The sequence below is a fragment of the Neophocaena asiaeorientalis genome, unplaced genomic scaffold (genome assembly GCF_003031525.2).
Source record: "Neophocaena asiaeorientalis asiaeorientalis breed wild unplaced genomic scaffold, Neophocaena_asiaeorientalis_V1.1 scaffold545, whole genome shotgun sequence".
Taxonomy (NCBI): domain Eukaryota; kingdom Metazoa; phylum Chordata; class Mammalia; order Artiodactyla; family Phocoenidae; genus Neophocaena; species Neophocaena asiaeorientalis.
The window spans coordinates 437713-454535 of record NW_020174638.1 but is presented as its reverse complement, the minus strand read 5'-3'; the positions used below and the strand labels follow the sequence as shown (position 1 = coordinate 454535).

The following is a 16823-nucleotide window of genomic DNA, read 5'->3' as shown; positions in this document are numbered from 1 at the left end:
TCATGGGCAAGCTCGAGGGAGTGAGGATGGGAGAGAGCAGCGGGGGCGGGGGGGGGCGGGCGTCAAAAGTAATGCAATGGGGAGAAGGGAGAGATGGAGACAGTGGATAGTGACCATGGGAAACCTGGCAATTTTCATTTTCAAAATTATTTTTTGGAGATGTCATTCACATGCCATAAAATTCACCTTCTGAAACTGCAAATTCAGCATCATTTCGTATATTCTCAAACCTATGCCACCATTACTGTCATCTAACCCATCAGATTTTCATCACCCCAAAAAGAAGCCCCCGTAACCATCAGCAGGTTCTCTTCATCCCCTCCTCCTTCAGTCCCTGCAACCATTAATTTCCTTTCTGTCACTATAGTTTTGCCTTTTCTGGACATTTCATGAAATAATACAAATGTGACCACTATGTGTGGCTTCTTTCACTTAGCATAATGTTTTCAAGTTTGTCCATGTCATAGCATGTGTCAGTACTTCATTCCTTTTAATGACTGTATAATATTTCACATATACACCACATTTAAAAAATCCATTCATCCATTGATGGGCATTTGTTTTTTTACACTAATAATCTCCATTTATTGACAGTTTATTCTGTGCCAGGCAGCACCAGTCTAAGTTACTGACCTTATTTCACAGATAAAGAGGCTTGGAGAGTGTGAAGAGTTTGCCCAAGATTAAGAGCTAGTAATTTGGGGAACTGGGGTTTGAACTCAGGCGAACTTCAGAGGTAATAAATTCACATGACAGAACATTAGAAAAGGTACACAAGGGTATTCAATGAAAAGTCACCCTTTTCCCCATGTTCCTCAGCCACATATTTCCCTCCTCAGAGACATCTGCTTTTGCCATGCTGTGGATCCTTCCAGAGAACTATTTATACCTCAACATGTATGTATCACAATTTATTGACTAACCTGTCCCACTGATTTGAAATGTCACTTTTATGGTATAATAGATTCTTACACATAATTATATTACTTTTTTCAGAGCTGTCCTGACTCTTTTTTGCCTATCTTTTATGTTTTCCATTTCTCTAAAATTCTTTTTATCTTCTTTTTGATTTAAAATGTTTTTCCTTTTCTTGTTTGTTTCTCTTAAGGCATTATCCATTATGTTCATTCACTTGTATTATTTTATTTAATTTATTTATTTTTAGCAATGTCAGGTATTAGTTGCAGCATGTGGGCTCTTCATTGCAGTGCGTGGGCTCTTCCTTGCGGCTTGTGGGCTCTCTAGTTGTGGCACGTGGACTCCACAGCACGTGGGCTCAGTAGTTGCAGTGTGCAGGCTTAGTTGGCCTGCAGCATGGGGGATCTCAGTTCCTCAACCAGGGATCGAAGCTGCATCCCCTGCATTGGAAGGCAGATTCTTAACCACTGGACAACCAGGGAAGTCCCCACTCTTGTATTATTTTAAATTTAGTCTGCATTTGTGAATTTTTTTTCTTTTATTTTGAAATCTGTCCTGAGTTCTATCATCTTACCTAATTCTAGTTTATGCTGTTGGTTCATCTTTTTTTCATTATGGTAACATATACATAAAACAAAATTTAGTATTTCAACCATTTTCAAGTATACAATTCAGTGACATTAAATACATTCACAATGCTGTGCAACCATCACCACTATCCAAATTCAAAATAATTATGTCTAAAGATTGAGCAGGACCTCAGAAAGATGGAGGCAGCAGTATAGTTTCTGAATCTCTCCAAACCCTTTCATGGAAGAAGATCAACTAAAACTAAACACCCATAGGTGACATTTATCAGCATCTACCATTTCCAGAACTTTTTCACCATCCCAAACAGAAACTCTATAGCCATTAAACAGTAACTTCCAATTCCCTCCTCGATCCATGTTCTTTCATCTTTTCCACTGTTTTTCCTAACATCTTTTAGCTCACTTTGAAATAATAGGTTACAGTTTTGATCTGTTTTGTGGACCTGTTTTTTCCAACTTGATTTTATTGTCTGAAGAGATGCTATTCTGCTCCTTATTCTCTTTCTTCTTACAGTGCCTCTGTACGGGATTTGATCCCCATCCTTTTCTTTTATTGAGTTTTGGATGAAAAAAGTTTTAAAGCACTTTGAAACGGAGGTGTGAGGCCATGTGGAAATATGTTCTTCATAGCTGTTTCATCAATGCTTCACTTATACTGTATTGAAATAACTGTTTTCCAGGAGGCATAAACAAGTGGGCTTTATCATTGGACAGAGTGCAGAGAAAGGACCCCACGAAAGCTGATCACCTTAGCAAAAATGATTTAGTTATGGTTTCACCCAAGATTGGTCATAAACCAGCCTTGGAAACTCAATGAACCAGAGACAAGGTATAATGCCATCTTTCTTTCTCTCTGCCTCAACTCTCAAGGATTTGTCACCTACGTGTTATTAGTAATTATTACTTGTTTTCTGTTCATAATTACTATCAGAAGACACAGCATTTATGGGCCTAATTACACTGTCCAGCTACACACCATTCTTCTTCATTTTGGCTTCCTGTCCACTAGCAGGAACCTGATTTATTTTTGTTCTCCCTTCACCACAGCCCAATAATTTTTGTGAATGACTCTCAGTCTCACCAGAATCTGTATCTCTCACTCTGCCCCAACATCCCACCCCATCATTCACTCCCTGAAGTGTACTCTAGAAATTTAGGTAAACTGGATATTTTACCACTGTTCACCATCTCCTATGAAAAAAGAAGAAGAGCAGCTTTCTTATGGAATGATGGAGAACTTGTAAAGATAAAACACCAGTCTGCAGGAGAAAGGGAAGAAGAGAATGATGGAAATAGTTTCTGGAAAACTATTTTTAGATTATGTTTTGTTTGTTCCTGGTAAATAAATTGAAATCTTCTAAACATTAAAAAAAAACCTAAACCACTAAATTCAATAATACAGGAATATAACTTAAAAAAAATTATTTGGCTGTGCAGCATGTGGGATTGTAGCTCCCCAACTAGGGATTGAACCCACGCCTGCTGCATTGGAAGCACAGAGTCTTAACAACTGGACCACGAGGGAAGTCCCAGGAATATACCTTTTACAGGAGAAGTTATAAACCCCTTGGTTATATGAACTGGAGATTTTTAGTAAGAAGTCATATATTTTAAATGACTTGGAGCTTTAAAGAAAGGAAGGAAGGAAGAAAGAAAAAGGGACTTCCTTTGTGGTGCAGTGGATATAATATCAAAAATTAATTAATTAATTAAATAAATTTTAAAAAGAAAAAAAATGCTGAATCCACTGACTAATTATTTAGGCTGTTATATCTCGCTATTTCCAGATACATCCCTTTAAAAACTTTTGGTTAAAGGTTATCTTATGACAGAACAAATGAATTACAAATTTTTCTCTTTGTCCAAAATTTGAGAAATTCCCCTACACTTCTACCTTCAAATTTTATAAAAAGGGAAAAGTAGTGACAACCCTTATACTTACATTCAATTGCATCACCTGGCCACATGCCTTCTACATCAATCAAATATCTACAAAACAACAAAATTCGAGTCATTTGTAAATAAAAATAAAATCAAGGTTTTGCAAAAAAGGTCCATTTCGCTTTAACAAATATAGATATAAAAATCCTAAGAAAATATCAGCATATCTAATCAATAGCTATTAAAGAATGATATACACCAGGACTACAAAAAGGTGTTATTTCAAGGATGCAAGGATAATGCAACTTTAGAAAATCTATTAATATATTTATATTAATACAACAATTTAATTAATAAAGAAAGAGAATAAAATACAGGACAAAACTGACAGATGTTAAAAAGTTATCTGATAACATGCAACAGTCAGTTTCGGTGAAAATGCTCTGTACGCTAAAAACAGGAGACCTGATATGACAGAGTATTCATCAAGAACCAGCAAATAACAAAAGACACATTAAGATAAATATTAACATCATATCTAAAAAACCCTATCTAACCAACCATAGGAGCCAGAAACTTAGGAATCACCATCACTGACAGTTATTTCTCCCTCACACTCATCCTCAACCCAACACCAGTGCTAACAATGATACTGCCTATATACCTCTAGAATCTGTCCACATCTTTCCACCAAAATGACCACCATACCCTGGTCCAAGCCACCGTTATGCCCAATTCCTACAAAAGTCTCCTAACTTGTTTCCTCATTTCCACTCTTTCTCCCTGCAGTGTATTCTCCACTTGGTAGCAAAATGATAGGTTGAAAATGCAATTGGGTATGTTCCACACACTCACCTTGAAGAAAAAAGTTCAATGGTTTTCTATTACTCTTAAAGTCTGAAACCTTAAACATAAGCCTGCACGATCGATCTCCTACCCACACTTGAAGCTCCATTATAATCACAGGCTCCCCCAACAGCCCCACCTTCCTGACCAGTTCCTCCAACACAGCATATGCTTTCCTCTATAGGATCTTTTGCTATTCCTTATGCTCAGAAATCTCTCCCCAACGTCTCTATCTGGTTAATACCTACTCATCCTCCAGATATCAGCTGAAACATTCCCTAAATAAACCTTCTCTAATCTCCATGATGAGATCAAATCCTCCCTAAAATATGCTCTCATGGCACCATGTTCCTCTGCTTGGCACTTGTCAGAGATGTAATTCTACATGCAGAGTATGATTCTTGAATATCTATTCCCTCTCTGGACTGTTAGAATTCACAAAGGGCAAGCCAAGTCTCTTCACACAGAATTTCACAAGCCTTTTTGCTAGCACCCAGCACAGTGCTTAAACATAACACATGCTCAATAAGTATTTCCTGCGTGAACAACCATAAATTGGTACAGTGTAGCAACAACCACAAAAAGCATAAGGGCATCAACACTTTGATGCAGAAGTCCCATTCTGAGTGAAGTTAACTGAGACAAAGCATATATATTCAAACGTGTTCACACAGGAATGTTCATTACTTTGACGTTTTATAATATCAAAAACTTCTGACTTTTATATGTTCATCAGTGAGCAAAGGAACAAAGCAGCCTTAAAAAAAATAAACAAATGGACCTAATGAAACTTAAAAGCTTTTGCACAGCAAAGGAATATATAAACAAGACAAAAAGACAGCCCTCAGAATGGGATAAAATATTTGCAAATGAATAAACAAAGGATTAATCTCCAAAATATATAAATAGGTCATGCAGCTCATTATTAAAAAAAAAAAACAAACAACCCAATCAAAACATGGGCAGAAGATCTAAATAGACATTTCTCCAAAGAAGACATACAGATGGCCAAGAGGCATATGAAAAGCTGCTCAACATCACTAATTATTAAAAAAATACAAATCAAAACTACAATGAGGTATCACCTCACACCGGTTAGAATAGGCATCATCAGAAAATCTACAAACAACAAATGCTGGAGAGGGTGTGAGGAAAGGGAACCCTCTTGCACTGCTGCTGGGAATGTAAACTGATACAGCCACTATGGAGAACAGTATGGAGGTTCCTTAAAAACTAAAAATAGAATTACCATAGGACCCAGCAATCCCACTACTGAGCATATACACAGAGAAAATCATAATTCAAAAAGACATATGCACCCCAATGTTCAATGTGGCACTATTCACAATAGCTAAGTCACGGAAGCAACCTAAATGCCCATCGACAGATGAAATGACAAAGAAGATGTGGTACGTATACACAATGCAATATTACTCAAAGATAAAAAAGAATGAAACTGGGTCATTTGTAGAGACGTGGACGGACCTAGAGACTGTCATACAGAGTGAAGTAAGTCAGAAAGAGAAAAACAAATATTGTATATTAATGCATATATATGGAATCTAGAAAAATGGTACAGTTGGACGGGTTTGCAAGGCAGAAATAGAGACACAGATGTAGAGAACAAACGTATGGACACCAAGCGGGGAAAGTGGGGCGGGGTGGGGGTCGGTGGTGGTGAGATGAATTGGAAGATTGGTATTGACATATATACACTAATATGTATAAAATAGATAACTAATAAGACCTGCTGTATAAAAAATAAATTTTAAAAATTCAAAAATAAATAAAAATAATAAATAAATAAATAAATTTAAAAAAAAAAAGAAGAATCAGGTTGGAAGACTGTCAAAACAGCACACAGATCACACACTCAAGCCCCGGAAGATGGGGAAGTGCATTACGTACCCCACTTCGGATGACATCTCCCTGCCTCACAAGTCTCAGTCTGACTGGGCTAGCTTTGGCAAGGGGATGGAGCTGGATCAGGAGCCACTGCTGCCATATCTGGATCAAGTTCCAGTTTTGGTCTATCACCCAACACCTAGCCAGACTCACCTAGCAACTTAACTGAGAGGAACAAAATAGGATAGCTCAAAAGAATAGGCCTCATACAGCATCAGCCTAAAGGAGTTTATGATCCTGGAAGAAACGGATCAGAAAAAGGGATCTGGGGGACTTCCCTGGTGGTACACGGGCTAAAGACTCTGCACTCCCAATGCAGGGGACCCAGGTTCGTTCCCTGGTCATGGAACTAGATCCCACATGTATGCCACTACTAAGAGTTTGCATGCCACAACTAAGGAGCCCACCGGCTGCAAATAAGACCCAGTGAAACAAAAAAAAAAATCAATAAAATAAAACAAATATTAAATAAAAAGATCCGGGAGTGTGTGATCTGTATGATGAACTTTGTTTATGAGAACCCAATTTGATTTCTGCTGTGTATGCAGATCACCAGGGCTGTACAGATGACTGGCTGATGAGATGCTTCACGTGCCCCTCCTGCATGGAGACAGTTGACGCAGAACTGCTTTTGTCCTACAAGACTAACTAAGCCAGTGACTCGCACCTGACTTCAAGAGAACCATCATTTTTGGTGGTTTTGATCTTTTGTTGTTGAACCCAAAGAGCCAGGGATTAGGAATTAAGATCATGAATGAAAGTTTCCTAAAAATTCCTGAACAGCTGCAGATGTTGGGGAAAAGTATGTGATATTTTAGAAATTTAGGGGGAAAAGTAGGATGCTATTTTTATGTAAAGCCTTTGCCCAGTGTTTAAAAATATAATTGTATTCAGATCTTGTTATTGCTCCAGTACATAGGATTTGTGTAAAGTGTTAGAGCAGCTATATATGTTTCAATTGTGTGTCGAAGATTAGGATAAAGATAGTGGTTGTTGTTCCTAAGTGAGATATCTTTCTTCTTCCCCCTACCCAAATTCTTTTCTGAAGTTGCTGGCATTTAGGTCAAGGTTTTATTTAAAGCTACATTTTATAACACTGGCACAAAAAAGTAGTTTTAAGCTTTTTTGCATAGTTCTTTTTCTTTTTAGAATAAACATAGAGCATTTATTTTGTACTTTATAGGAACTCCACAAGTTAAGGTCCCATTGTTCTTTTGCTGTGATTGTTGTTACTATTGATGTTGCTGTTTTCTGTCTTTGCTGGTTCTTTCTAATCTACCATTTGTCGTTATTGGCATACAACAATCATCTCAGGGTCACAAGATGACTGCTGTAAAACCAAGTATCATATTCTAACAAAACAAGGAGGAAGCAGAAAAAGAGTCCCAATGGTCATTTTCCTAATGCATATTTATCTTTCTTCAGAGAAAAATATTATTCTCATAAGCACAATAACAACCTTCTCCTAATTGCTCATTTGCCAAAACAGATTGATATGACCATTCATAAGACAATTCATGGCAAAGAGGGATATGATAATGATTGCCTCAGCCTAACAAGGATTTATCCACTAAAGCTGAATGCTTCTCTCCTCAAAGAAATCAATACTTTTCTACATATAAAACACAATTCTCTTGAAGGGTTCTTCATAAGTGCATTATAGAAAAATTTAGTATGTCATAAGCACTTAAGAATTCGACATTCAACTGTAGTAGTATCCATGTTGGTTAATTTTCTTACGAGCCCCATGATGAGTTTGAGAAAAACTGAAAGAATTAGAGTATCAGGTTCTATTAAATCCTTACATGTATCTTGTTTAAGTTTTGGTTCATTAATTTATATCCAAATACATAAAGCAAATTTGGTGGAAAAATAAATAAATAAATAAGATTGAGGTCTGCAAATATTTTCATAGGAAGATGTCCACCATATATTAAATTATAAACCAGAATATCTAAATACTATACCATGAAATCACATGTACAGTCAGTGCTGTATATCCAATGGTTCCATATCCTGAAGATATGGAAGGCCAACAATACTACATCATTTTATGGACGGGACTTGAGCATCTGAGGATTTTAGTATCCATGGGGAGTTCTGAAACCAATCCCCTGCAGATTTCCAGGGACCACTGTATATGCTTATATCTGCAATTTTTTACGTCTCAAAAAATATGTGCTAAATTATTACTGGTGGTCACCACTGAGTAGGGGGCAAAATTGCCTTCCACTTCATACATTTCTCTGACTGCATTTTTTGCATTCAGCTTACATTAGCTTACATTACTACTGTAAACAGAACAATTTAAACATGGTCTGCCTCTTGGGGTTGGCAACTCACCTGCAGATGTGGTAGCCAGTCCTGTTTAAACCATGGGTACAGTGGACACCAATAAGTCTGTCTATAAAAGAGGGAATATTGAATTAAGTAAGTGAAGTAGACACACTAAAAACAAGTTAACAATTTTCTGAAGAGTAGCCTTTATTAGTTACCACAACACTATCACTATTCTGAAAACGAAAAACTCTGAAGACAAGAGTGTTTTTGCAGGAATGTACTACAAAGTATTAATTACTATAAAGTCAAAATTCATTGTCTCTGGGAAATTTTGCATAGCCTCCAATCAGATGTAAGTGTGGACTGGAGAATGCCCATCAGGAACTGATCTGACTATAGAAAAAGGGAGTGGAAAAAAAAAACAGGCTATCAGAAGAATAGAATTTGTTTTGAGTGAAAGAAATGGAATGCCTTCACTTTTAATGCTCAATATTAAAAAGAACAAAAAGTTTCTAAAAGGATCTTGGGGTCCCAAAGAACTTCCATTCCTTCTCTCATTCACTGCTCCTCACACACCATGGGTCTATGTGCCTGTGCAGTTCTCGGGTAATTAGCACTGTGCTTATTTCACAATGAAACAATAAGGCTTGAGACATAAGCCCAAGCTGCACAGCAGGCAAACAGAAAAAAGACTAGAATCGAGCCTCAGATTTTTCCAACTATGCCACAGTATTTCGTGGTCCAGCACTTTAAAAAAATTATATGAGAAAGTAAATAAAACACAACATGTAGCTGATCTCTGCAAAATGTATGTCTGTGACTATGTGGTGTCTGGCATTCGTCATCTCCTGCCTGGATTACTACCGCCCTACAATTCTAACAATCTCTTCTATTTCAACTGATCCTCACATGGAAGATGTTATCTTTCTAAAATATAAACTTGGCTGGATTGCTCTGTTGCTTAAGCATCTTCACTTAGCACAGAATAAAGCCCAAGTTTTTAGCATAGCATTGAGAATTCTTTATAAACAAATATCATTCTGTCTCTCCAACTGAATTATAAGTTCAAACTATAACTTACAAGGACCTACATCATCCACCTCCCTGCTTTCCACTGCCAGCCTCCCTGATCTCATTCTCTACTGCCCTGCCCTCACTCACTTGCCCCTGTCCAGCCACACTGGCCTCCTTACCATTCCTCAAACATACTAAGCACAGTCGTGCCTCTGGGAATTTTCTTATGAGTTGCATGGTGAGTTTGAGAAAAACTGAAAGAATCAGAATATCAGGTTCCAGTAAATTGTTACATGTATCTTGCATAAGTTTTTGTTCATTAATATATATCCAACTACCTAAAGAAAATTTGGAGGAAAATAATAACAATAAATAAATAAATAAGATTGAGGTCTCCAAATATTTTCATAGGAAGATGGCCACCATACATTAAATTATAAGCCAGAATATCTAAACACTATACAACTGAATCACGTGTACAGTCAGTGCTGTATATCCAACTGTTCCATATCCTGCACATATGCAAGGCCAACTATACTACACCATTTGACATACGGGACTTGAGCATCCCAGGATTTTGGTATCCATGGGGAGTCCTAAAACCAATCCCCTGCAGATACCAAGGGATCATTGTATATGCTTATATCTGCATTTTTTACGTCTCAAAAAATATATGCTAAATTATTACTGGTAGTAACCTCTGAGTAGGGGGCAAAATTGCCTTCCACTTCATATATTTTTCTGACTGCATTTTTTGCATTCAGCTTACATTAGCTTACATTACTGTTGTAAACAGAACAATTTAAACATGGTCTGCCTCTGGGGGTTGGCAACTCACCTATAGATGAGGTAGACAGTCCTGTCTAAAACATGGGTACAGTGGACACCAATAAGTCTGTCTATAAAACAGGGAATATGGAATTAAGTAAGCGAAGTAGATACACAAAAAACAAGTTATACAATTTTCTGAAGAGTAGCATTTATTAGTTACCAAAACATGACCACTTCCTGAAAAGGAAAAACTCTGAAGAAAAGAGTGTTTTTGCAGGAACGCACTATAAAGAATTAACTACTATAAAGTCAAAATTCATTGTCTCTGGGAAATTTTGCATAGCCTCCAATCAGATGCAATAGCATGGACTGGAGAATGCCCATCAGGAACTGATCTGACTATAGAAAAAGGGAGTGGAAAAAAACAAAAACACACTATCAGAAGCATAGAATTTCGTTTTGAGTGAAAGAAATGAAATACCTTCACTTTTAATGCTCAACATTAAAAAGAACAAACGGGTTCTGAAGAGCTCTTGGGGTCCCAAAGCACTTCCATATCTTCTCTCATTCACTGCTCCTCACATACCATGGGTCTATGTGCTTGTGGAGTTCTCAGGTTAACTAGTACCATTTTTATTTCACAATGAAAAAGTAAGGCTTGAGATGTAAGCCCAAGCTGCACAGCAGGCAAACAGAAAAAAGACTAGAATCGAGTCTCAGATTTTTCCAACTATGCCAAAGTATTTCGTGGTCCAGCACTTTAAAAAAATTGTATGAGAAAGTAAATAAAATGCAACAACATGTAGCTAATCTCTGCAAAATTTATTTCTGTGACTAGGTGGTGTCTGGTATGCATCATCTCCTGCCTGGATTACTACCACCCTACAATTCTAACAATCTCTTCTATTTCAACTGATCCTCCACATGGAAGATGTTATCTTTCTAAAACATAAACTTGGCTGGATTGCTCTGTTGCTTAAAAATCTTCACTTAGCACAGAATAAAGCCCAAGTTTTTAGCATAGCATTGAGAACTCTATAAACAAATATCAGTCTGTCTCTCCAACTGAATTATAAGTTCAAACTATGACTTACAAGGACCTACATCATCCACCTCCCTCCTTTCCCCTGCCAGCCTCCCTGATCCCATTCTCTGCTGCCCTTCCCTCGCTCACTTTCCCCTGCTCAGGCACACTGGCCTCTTTACTATTCCTCAAACATGCTAAGTACAGTCATGCCTCAGGGACTTTGCACCTACTATTCCTCCTGCTTCAGAACAGACCCTCCCACCCGATCTCCAATCTCCCAGATATCCAATGGCTTGTATCTCATTTGAAGGCTCTGCTCAATCGACATCTTAATAGAGGGGATTTCCCTGATCACCTACCACATTCCCTCACCTCTTCATCTTCTTTTGTTATTCTCCAAAGCATTTACCACCACTTGACACTCCATATATTGACTTATTTATTCATCTCTCTCTCCCACTAGAATGTAAAGTATGTAAGGGCAAGAATTTTGTTCTCTTCCTTCTTCCTAGAACAGTGCCTTCAACTTAGAAGGTGTTATACAAATATTTTCTGAAAATGAATTCTTTGCCCTTTCACACTACCCTACAGTCACACCAGAGTCTGCCCCTACAGAGCACAAGTTCAAACCCTGTGCCTTTTGTACCTGTTCCAAATACCTGGGCTGTCCTTTCCTCATTCCAGCAAAATCCTCTTCCCTGAAGCCCAGCTCAAATGCTGTCTCCTCAGTAAGGCCTTCTTCAATTTCTCCTCTATATTCCTGATGCACTTGATTCTTTTATCATAATTACCCACTTATAGTCACTACATGTTTATCTTCCTAGACAACTGTAAGTTGCTACTGAACAAAGACTTCTACTCACCTCTGTATCCCTGTGCCCAAAACAACAAACCTATAAGGCACTTGGTGTTTACTGAAACTATTTTCTGAGTCTCTACCAATTCTAGGGAGTGGATAGTAGTCTCCTCCTCATTATCAGTGATTCTGGCAACTGTGGGAGGGGATTATAGCAGAGAAAGTCACGAATGGATCATAACTAAGGTCCTGAGACTGCAATGGAAGAGAGCATGGTGAAATTAGCCCACCGCATGCAGAAGACCCACAGAGGAGTCAGCATATGCAATGGACTACACTTGGTATAACATGTGAACAATCAAGGTTTAAAAACGTGTTCTCATGCACTTGTAAGGATCTTCTAGCCCACGTGGAACAGACAGGACATACACAAAGGAACCTGGAGGAAGTGAGTAGGCTGGCAGCTGCACCTTAACATCTTAAGAGGTAACATTTCTGTGACTACAGTTTACACAAATCAGATAATTTGCCTCCTTTCTAGACACCCTGGTGATCACAGACAAGGCAAAGCCTCTCACGTTTTAAAGCTAATGTACAGAGAAGATCTGTGAATAGGGCTTAAGATATTTAAGAGCTAGTACGTGCATTAAGCAACCAGGTTATAGAATGAAAGTTTATCTTGAAATTCCAGTCTCTCCCTCTCTCTCTCTCACCTCCTATCTCCTATCTTCCCACCTCCATCTCTATTGCTTCTCCCCTACTCCCTGTTTTATGTATATATGCACATTATTTTATATGTACACGGAATATTTACTGTCTTTTAGATTTATTTAATAAAGTGCACACTCCTCAGGCTAAATTTAGAAAGAGGACAAAATGAACACTTTCTCATGGGGGTCAGTGGTGTTACAAAGACAAAAGATTCCTCAGTCTTAAAACATGGCAAACACCATGTTCCTTCTGATAGTTAGATGCTAGAAAAAGGCAAGTGTATCCTTAAAATTCACACGCTATTAAGATCTACTATCAACAATGTAGATCTTAAAGTGGAAACAAGAAAACACCAGCCTTTTAAGTTCTTCCTGTCTGAAGATAAGAATAAGACGTGGTCGTGTTTTTCCTCACTTGCACCCAAAGTATAAAAGCAGCAAACATATCTTAAACACATATGATGAGGAAGCCACTCTTCCAGTCCACTTTCTTTTGTTTTCCTTCTAGGGATCTGCCTCACCTCGAACCTTTGCTTTTTGTTTTCTCTTTTATATACACTAAGAACCTGAGAGTCTTAACCTTTTCTTCCACCTCTCAACCAATAAATAGGACAAAAGAACATTTTTTAAAATGTATTTTCCATTCAAATTTTTAAAAAAAGAGATAAGTAAGCTAGTTCAGTTCATATTTCTCACAAAAATCACTTTCGAGTCTAAACTAAATTGTTTGTCACCATAAACAGGAAAAACATCGCACTTAATTAGCACCATCTGACATTTCCACCTTAATGTTACCAAACACAACAGGCCTAATGTCAGAACTTTTAAAAATGTTAAAAATTGCCAACCCCACTCAAAATGCATACCAAAGTCCAGGTAAAGAAAAAAAAAACAAACAAAAAACAACTCACCATTATCTTTATTTTCTTTCAGAAACCCGTTAACAGCACATTGGAATTTAAAACTAGTGTCGTCATCTGGCACCTGATGCCCAATTGTACAAATTTTAAATAAGGAATAGTTTATGGTAAGTCCTAAAAGGCAAAACCATGAAAATATGTATTATTTCCTTTGTAGGGAAAGAATAAAAAATTAATTAGAGAAGGCAGAATATAAACCAGGAGAGTATATTAAACTTAGTATGTCAGTCATTCTGATAAGAGCCATTTTTTCCAAAGCTCCTTTAACCAGTAATTATCACTTGAGTTTCATTAAAACTGCAGAATGGACAGTTACTAGGCATGCAAAAGGAAAAGGAAATCTATGTGAATGAATGCACATTTAACTCAAAATGATATAAACAGTTCTACCTACATTTATGTTCTATCTTACATTTCAAGGGCCATAAAGCGGCTGTGATTTAAGGAGAGTCGTAGAATAGAGTCAGAAGAACTTGGATTCGAATTAGGAAACAGAGCCAATTTCAGGCATTGTTGAGAACTGGTATTCGTGGGGTGGGAGATAGTAGACTATCAATAGAAGACAGAAAAGGATAAGTGAAAATTCTCTAGTTCTGAATTTAAATGGAAAGTAGCAGTATGAACCTATGACATATTTTAAAAATATTAAAAACAAACATACATTTTTCCTAGCTCTGACCACTGAAAAGGTCTAGAAACAACAGATGTCATATCAAAAGGACTCAGGAGTCACTGAGAATCTCCAACTGGCCAAAGATAGGGACCCAGAATAATAACTGTAATGGAGTCCATGGTGATATGAATAAATAAATTTACAAAATTGGTCACCACTGGAGGATATTTGTGAATCAACTCATTATTTTGAAAACTGTGAAATAAAAGAAGAGAATCATGCCTCTACAACTGGGCAACAAAATAGCTGATGAGGGGAATCTTCTCCTCATAGAAATATACGCAGCTAATAAGTGAAAAAAAGAACAACAGAATTCACCATTTTTTGAAGCCTCAACTGAATTAATGGATGTAGGTATGAATCATCAGTGACTGCTAATATCACAGAAAGAGACAATTACATACGTCTTCGTGAAAGAACACACCATCACCTACGAAACTGTTTTGTCAAAACAAAACATGCAAGTTTCATTCTGATCAACTACCAATTTAAAGAAATAAAAGGACTGAAGAATATGTTCACAACACATGGAATGTAATCATCAAAATCTAGATGGGACAAATTACCTGGTTTCTTTCAAAATAAACTTCAAGGAGGAGAAAAAAGTGAGAGAGACATGCAGGGAGAACCTATAGATTAAACAAGACTTCAGAGACCTAACAATCAACGGCAAAGTGTGGACCTTATGTGGATCTAATTCAAAATTCTTAAAAACAATTTTTTATGACATTTAGGAGACAACTGCAAATGTGAGCACTCACTGGGTATTTATTATTAAAAAATGATATTAAGGAATAAAAGCCCTATATTTTAAATATACATACCAAAAATATATAGCTCGGGCTTCCCTGGTGGCACAGTGGTTGAGAATCTGCCTGCAAATGCAGGGGACACAGGTTCGATCCCTCGTCTGGGACGAACCCATATGCCACGGAGCAACTAGGCCCGTGAGCCACAACTACTGAGCCTGCGTGTCTGGAGCCTGTGATCCACAACGAGAGGCCACGATAGTGAGAGGCCCATGCACCGCGATGAAGACTGGCCCCGCTTGCCGCAACCAGAGAAAGCCCTCACACAGAAACGAAGACCAAACACAGCCACGAAATAAATAAATAAATAAATTAATTAATTAAAATGTATAGGTGTAATTACATGTTGTTTTGGTGCTCCTTCAAAATAATATGGAATGGGGTGAAACAGGTGGGGGTATAGATAAAAGATGACAGCCATCACTTGGTAAATATTAAAGCTGGATGAGTTCATGGGTATACAAGGAACACTTACAGTATTTTGTATACTTTTGTATATGTTTAAAATTTGTGATAATTGTTTAAAAACAAGATGACACTGTAGAAAACAGTTTGGCAATTTCTCAAACGTTAAACGTAGAGCTACCGTATAATCCAACAACTCCGCTACTACCTACACTGCACATCTAAAAAGAGTGAAAGCAGGGATTTGAGCAAATATTCATACACCAATGATCACAGCAGCATGATTCACAATAGCTACAAGGTGGAAACAACCCAAGTGTCAATCAACCGATGAATAACAAAATATGGTATATACACACAGTGGGATTTATTAAGCCAAAAAAGGAATGGCATTTTATTACATGCTAAAACATGGATGAACTTTGAAAACACTAGGTTTAGTGAAATAAGTCAGACATAGAAGGATAAATATTGTAGATTCCACTTCCACGAGGTATCTAGAATAGGCACATTCATAGAGACAGAAAATAGAATAGAGGCTACTAAGGGCCGATGGGAGGGATAATGGGGTTCTTACTGTTTGACGGTTACAGAGTTTTTGTTGAGGATGATGAAAAAGTTTTGGTTATAGACAGTGGTGATAGTTATACAACACTGTGACTGTATTTAATGCCACTGAACTGCATATTTATAAATGGTTAAAATAAATATGATTTATCTATATTTTACCACAATAAAAAAAGAGGAATAACTGAGTTGAAATTTCAATTTTTCCTTGTCTGAGAGTCACTTTCACTGTCTGTAAAATTAGTAATTGTAGTTGTCTATCCTCTGAGCTTAGTGCAGAGTAAGCACTCAGTAGGAGATATCAGTACTACTTCCACTTCAACAGCAAAGGATTGTTGTGAAGATTAACTAACTCGAATGGATATGAAAGAACTTTGTAAATGGCAAACTGCTATACAAATGTTAACAAACATTAGGTGTTACTGTCACCCAAGGCCATGGAACAGGTCAGAAGAAGGATAATTCTTTGCACTGGTATGTCCTACATGGGCCAAGAGAATACATGGGTTTCTGTATTATATCAGAAGATATTAGGAAAAGAAAGCATAAAACTTAGAGAACAGTTGTCTTTTACAGTGATGCTTAATCATACTCAGGAAACTGCTTAAAATAAGTGCTAAACACATAATGGACGTACCTTTCCTTCATTTTAGGCTATTACTATTCTTACTAAAAGTTTACTTCATTTTCAAAATATAGAACATGGAAGCT

The 16823-nt window shown here is 37.3% G+C and overlaps 2 pseudogenes; one reads left to right on the top strand and one right to left on the bottom strand.

Moving 5' to 3' along the window:
* Positions 1 to 16823, bottom strand: part of LOC112408503 (RNA/RNP complex-1-interacting phosphatase-like) — a 41994-nt pseudogene continuing 25171 nt past the window's right edge.
* LOC112408505 (RING finger protein 11-like) lies at positions 6123 to 6792 on the top strand (annotated as a pseudogene).